This window comes from Trichoplusia ni, chromosome 1 (assembly GCF_003590095.1).
Source record: "Trichoplusia ni isolate ovarian cell line Hi5 chromosome 1, tn1, whole genome shotgun sequence".
NCBI lineage: Eukaryota > Metazoa > Arthropoda > Insecta > Lepidoptera > Noctuidae > Trichoplusia > Trichoplusia ni.
In genome coordinates this window covers 925,796-932,725 of record NC_039478.1, presented here as the reverse complement: position 1 = coordinate 932,725, position 6,930 = coordinate 925,796, and positions in this window count along the sequence as shown.

Sequence of the window (6,930 nt, the reverse complement as noted above, 5' to 3'; positions counted from 1 at the left end):
CTTTGAGGGCTTCCGTTGCGTGCGCTGCGCTGCGCTTCAAGATCAACCACGTAGAAGAAGTTGCGGGCAAAAGCTAGTAATAAATAAATTCTTTATTTAGCATACACAAAGATTACAGAACCAGTAACATGCAATAATATTAAACTAATAGAAGACAGTTCAAAGATAGATGTAGCAGCGGGGCCCAAACTAGGCACAGCCTGTATCTTGGTGACCCAATTCAGAGCACATAGTAGAAACAGGTTTCATGTACTGCTAGCACAGGATTGAGTTTCACTTACTTAATTCAGACTTAATAAAGATTGATGGAATGTAAACAATATGAAAATAAAAATTATACAAATACATTAGACATAAAAGTTGAGGTGAGTGAGGGGTGTACATGTGTAGGAGTGTAAATATATTGTGCCACGGAGCCACTTCCCAAGTGGCTCTGTGGAAAATGACAGCAGTATCATCAGCAAAGCAGATGATGTCTGACTGAGCGCTGTCAATCCTCAGAATTGTCAAAATGTCATCCATGTACATGATAAGGAGAGTAGGTCAGAATATGCTTCCCTGTGGCATCCCGAAGGCTACCGGGAGACTCTCGCTGATGGTATCCCCGATTTTAGCAAGTTGACGTCTGCCTGAAAGGCTACTGTTGAACCAAGCTAAAGACAGGCCTCGGACACCAAAAGATTCAAGCTTTGTAAGTAAAGTACAAATTGAGTCGGTATTGAAGGCTTTGGTGAGGGTAGGGACACACAAGCTGAGCGGAAGCCCCTGTCTATGTTTGCAGAAATAATTTCCGTAGACTTGCTCAGTAGACTTAACTCGACGAAATCCAAACTGCCTCCCCGAAAGTAAAGAGTTCTTCTCTAGAAAGTTTACAAGACGATTGTTTACCAGTTTCTCTAAAAATTTAGACAGCATAGAAAGCAGCGATATCGGCCTGTAACTATCAAGAGAGTTTTTGGTCCTACTTTTGTAAATAGGCGTAAGCTGTCTTCCAACTTGTGGGAAAGGTTCCAGTTTCCATGCTCAGATTCCACATGAGCTTCCAAATCCATGTTTTAAAAATTTCCAGTGGTTAAGGTTTACGAATGGTTTCTACTAGTTTCCCGATCAACACTCCACTTTGAGAGGAAGCAATTAATCCTATATTTCCCTCATTAGAGCATTTTAAACTCCCCATCATGGATTTGTAAGTGAAGTCAGGAGTAATATAAAGTCGAGTGCCAATCTGAGCGTCTGGTGTGTGACTGGAGGTTGTTGATGGAGCTTTCGGAGTTTCGGATTTATAATTAGTGGAAATATTGCTTAAATGTAATGTTTTCTTATCTAGTTCGGCCATGTATGATGACATACCTGACATTATGTTGTTCCAAGTCAATATAAGGTGTTCTAAAGAATTTTGAAAGGATTCTTGCTGAGCCATTGCAGATTCTGTAATTGTTTGTAAGTCAGATGATGCTACGGCGATCTCAGTAATAGTGTTTTTAGCATTCTTTGCTAAAGTATATGCAAGTCTTGGGTCCTAACAAACACAGAGATATCAATTCATCCAGGGGTTGGACATATCATCTCCACTTAATCGAACGTTAAATACTTGTTGGTCAGCTCATTACTGGTATCTTGTGTTAACATGCTGATTTCTTTCATGATAATTAATATTTTCTGATCTAAGGAATCTTCGATTTGAGACCAATAATTTTTAATTTTCTTAATAATTTTCTCATCTCATCATTAGCAGGTTGACATGTTGGCTTCTTTTTACAATGTCTCTTAGTAAATTTGGTCGTGTCGTATTTAGATATTGGATACGGTGGGTCCGTGGATGGGTGACCATTTATGTTCGTAACGAGTTCTTCCGGGTTTCGGAAGGCACCTTAAATTGTGGGTCCCGGCTGTTATTAACACACCGTAATCAGATGCTAGAAAGTCACATCCAGTGTTACTAAGTGCCGTCGTGTTGCTCAGGCAACTCGGTTGAGGAACTCCGATAGGCCGCCTTATAAAACACTCCGGTTAGACTAGAAGACCCCAACATCATCGTCGCAAGGTGATACTGATGATGATGATGGTTTATTTCGGCTAAATTAATAAAACCGTTTCTTTTTTGTAAATTATACTAACAGAAAATATATTGCAAAGATACGATGATAGTAAATAAACACGTAATAACGCCTTGCGTAATGTTAACTTTCATTCAAGTCTCTTTTCAATTTCCATAAAATCGAGACAGACTGAAGCCACTTAGGTACAAAGGCGGCTTCAGATTACTCGTATACTTTGTAAGAGGACCATACCCGCTCAAGTAATCAAAGGGTAATTGGTTACTGTCTGGCATTATTCCGTTATTCATGATCTAATCTTGCTCTCAGGTAAAAAAAAAATATGCTATAGAATACGGAACTGAGAGAGCTAGACTCAGCGAGTTTATTACAGACTACGGCAAAAAATAACTTGAAATCTCCAAAACAAATACATCAATTACTTAGCATAAGAAAACGTGAGGCCTTCAGGGAGTTGTTGTTGACTACAGAGAAACTTTTTAATTAATAGATGTTTGAGTTTGCCTTTTATATTGTAATGCAGATCAACCGATCATGTCATAATAATGCTTGCCTTTGTTTATTTAAATTATCTGGTTTTTTTCTAATATTCTTTGTTCTAGGTAAATCTAAATAGATATTGCGATGTGTTTTTACGTACGTATAGCTTTTTCGTAATTTCGACAAAATTATATAAATAGAAATATCCCTTATTAAGAATAGATAATGATATAATGGTAGATAAGTTTTTCTACCGTTGCTAAAGACTCGTTCAGGCGACTAGGGTTTGTTCTAAGAAAAGCATGAGATTTTCAAAACGCGCATGTATAGTACATACGCGTTTTGAAAATCTCATCTTTTATACGGCACGCTTGTCAGAAGCAAATTAGAGTCAAGATCTTGTGTTTGGAATCCGTATGAGGCTAAATATGTACTTTTACTTGAGAAGGTCCAAAAGTCATTTTTGAGGTTCCTTTATAAATTCCGGTTTGGATATTATCCATATTTATATCCAACCAAATTTCTTGTTGGACATCTAGGATTTAATATGTTGCCAGACTTCAGACCAGTTGACCAGCTGAACATCATGCTTAAATTATCTAGAGGGATAACAGATGTGCCTGATGTGCACAATGAGCTGATTCGTCTTTACGTCCCTAACAACTATGCTCAATGACCTCATGGAAGCTGAACCGAACTGTGATCTATTTGTTGAAGATTTTATATAATAATGTGTTTGTGTCTCAGCCTGTGCGAGCGAATAGTTTAATCTGTATCTTGTTATTGTTATAAATTGTATATTACTTTTGTTTTGTTTATTAATATTTTATTCTTTAATGCAACTAAGTTTTTCATGTTTATACTTTAATTGGTTGGTTTTTCTATTTTATATCATGTTTTTTTTTTCTATTTGAAATGTCACGTCTATGTTAATGTGATTGGAATATCTACCGTTTTAATATAAATAAAATAAAAGTTTTAAAAGAGGTTTCATTTTCTAATTGACTTAGATACTGGCCAAACGCTTCTAGTAATTTCATAAGAAAATGTGAAGTTCATTAATTTCCATGTTGGCATATTCACAGGCGTTTCATATGTTTGCGATGACGTCACTCAGGATCACCACTATAACAATCTAAACACTTTGCCCTACTTTCGATGCTTCCTTACAGATTGTTGTAAACAATTTTCCGCTTGGCGATTTTTCCTTGTTTTTGATGTATTTGTATTTGTTATCAATTATATTTTAACCCGTTACATTGCCACCTATCAATAATTTAATAAGAAACACAAAATTGAAGTGTGATTTTTCAAATTATATGTATGGTAATATGTTTTAACAATTAATAATAATTCAAATCTGGTATATAAAATGCCCGTGTCACGATGTTAGTTACCGTACTCCTCCGAAACGACTCAACTGATTTTTACCAAATTTTATATGAGTACTCTAATATTGAATCGACTAACATCTATTTTTCATACTCCTAAGTGATAAGGGTAAACACACATAAAAAATATTTTATTTTTGGACGAAACTGTTTGGTTTTTTTTAAATGTGGCATTAAAAATACATACAAATAGAAAAAAAAAATATTCGTCAAAACAACGTTTGCTGGGTCAGCTAGTAAAACTCTAAACCTACATCAATAATACAAAAAAGTGTAACAAGGTTGCATATTCGTATCAAGTCAACATCAAGTAGTAGTTGAAAATATAATTGCCAATTAAATCATTATATTGCCGCTAGTTGAACATCACAGGATTTATGTCCCTCATGGCTCTGTCCAACACAAAGAGCTAGGAATGACGCTGCGTTTCATATCAAAGGCCAATTACATGTCAACGTCGGCATGCCGAGTGCTATACACCAAACAGTATTAGGGGAAGGCTAACAATTATCCCAGTATTAAAACTTAACATCAATAGTAGGATGTACCTAGTCGCTTTCCTACAATTATCAAGTTTTATTTTCCGGTTTTCTAAAAATGTAAAATGGAAATAGTGTTTTTATTCTGATCACTTAAATCTGTAACTTAATAGAAAACTATTTATTTCCCGTAAATTATTATATTGGCCATTGTTAAGATGTTATCAGGTATTGGTCGCTTGTGATCTTTTAATGGCCAATTTGCTATCACTTAATAAAAAAAACTTTTACTAATCTAAATTTTAGAACTTTTGTTAAAACAGTCTCTAAGCCAGGTTGTATAAATCCTACCTACCTACATTATCTTAATAATATTAGGATAGATTAAAGTAAGTCGCATAAAATCCTTATTTTGTTCTTTGAATAAAACGACTTACAAGTAAGGAATTTAATCTTTGTATCGCGACGGGTTTCACAAACATTTAGGTCACATGCACCTGCCTGCCACGGAAATTCAGATGTTGAGCATCTACTAAGCAACTAAATCTTTGCTTCTTATAGAAAAGGTGCCGAGTAGTGCTTAATGCTAATTGAGGTTTGCTTAGAATTTTAAACACCGTTTTAAGTGAACCAAGGGACCGCATGATAATGTCTCCCTCCAATTACCGGTGTACGTGTTCAACAACTCATTGTTTCTTTTCCCTTCGTAATTTATAATTCGCTTTAAATGAAAATAACTTTCATTTAACTATTATAAGTATCATTCCTTATCTTCAAGTTCAGAAATTAGACAAAGCCAGTATATGGGCAATATTATTTTTAATTTCAAGTACTTTATTTAATAAACACCAAACTTGTCTTCAGATCGAGTTTCGAGATTGACAAATCCCACCACCACACAGTACCTACAACACTAACGACAACTCCAACAGCTGCAATAAGAATTGTTTTTTCCAGACAAAATACGAGTAGATGAATCATACGGGAGGGAGTTAAGAGAGGCTTTTTCCCATCACAATGTACAAATTAAAGTAACCGTAGTTGTTAACTTCATTCTTCTCCCTAACTGTAATATAATATTTATCAAACCTCAACCATTAGTATTTTTAATATATTAAAATCTGAATCCTGAAATTTCAAACCATTTAATTTTACGCATACCCATCAAAAACCATTTCATACTCCAAATTTGTATGTAAACAGCAACCATAAATGTGGTTTAGTAATTTTCTATTATAATTAAAACTGTTCACCACATCTCATCATGATTGAAAAGGCTTCAAAATGAGGCTATACAAATAGCAGAATTTAAATTAAACGTCATGTTAAAACGCTACAAAGCCAATTTCAATTCAGCAAGTGCATTGTAATTGAATTGGCTTGTTTCACCTGTGTCACACACAGCATGTGATCGACATGTGATGGTTTGTACTATCGAGATAGGAAAACCACCAGCCACTCGATTGTTACACATAGCAACACAAAGTTTATTACAAAACCTGAGTGATTCGTTGGAAACCTTTTATAAGTGGAACGCGTTTATGGAACATCCGAGGAAATAGCAGCAAGAGAAATATTAACGATAGAAAAAGGATTCTATAAAAGGACAACCAAGAAATTAATTGGAGCGCAATTTGCTTTTATGTCGATAAGTAAATCTCACAAAGCTCTTTAATCCCTTTGATAGGTAAATTACTAATTGCTTACGAGAAGCAGAAATGGAACAAATGGTGCAGTTATCATGAAAGGCTTACAATCGCGGTTATTAATAAAACAGTATAAAATATTGGTACCTGCACGGGGGCTTTGCGCAGTTATTTTATGCAAGACAAAAACGAAAATAACAAAAAATAGCAAACGTCTGATTAAAAAAATTATCTGCATCTTTAAAAACACTTCAAGACGAAAATAAAAAGCCACCTTTTCGTTAGTATTGGAAAAGATTGCAGCGCAGTTGTCGCAAGTGGTCAATGAAACAAATTATAAAGGGAGGTGTAAAGAAACATCCGATTGTTTTAAAAAACCAGTAGTCTGGTGCCAGAAGTATTGATATTATTCAAGATATGGGTTTTTTTAGTACTTTCAAGTTTTCTTCAAATCTGGTAGTTTATCAAGATTATCGAATATTAAAAAAAAATACGCAATACAAATTGATTTATAAAAATAAATAGTTATCTACACTAGGGTACCAGCTAGCTAGGCACATGTACGTAGTTGGTTACATAGACTCTTTTTACTAGGCGCGCAGGGCTAATTGGCACTGGCGCGGATCGTTCAATCTGCGAGCGAACGCTACGCTCTGGTTTTGTATAGCAGTTTGCTTTTCACACACCACAACTTCTGTTTCAGAGTCCACGTAAATCCGCCTGTGTCGTTTGACATGGCATAATTGATACGACCAAACGAGAGTCAAAAGGAAAGGGGATTTGCGGTGTCGGTTCTATATTGCAGGAGTCTTTTTGTTTGAGCATGCTGGGGAACGCTAACGGGTATTAGATTGCTTATTTTGTACCTTTAAACTAT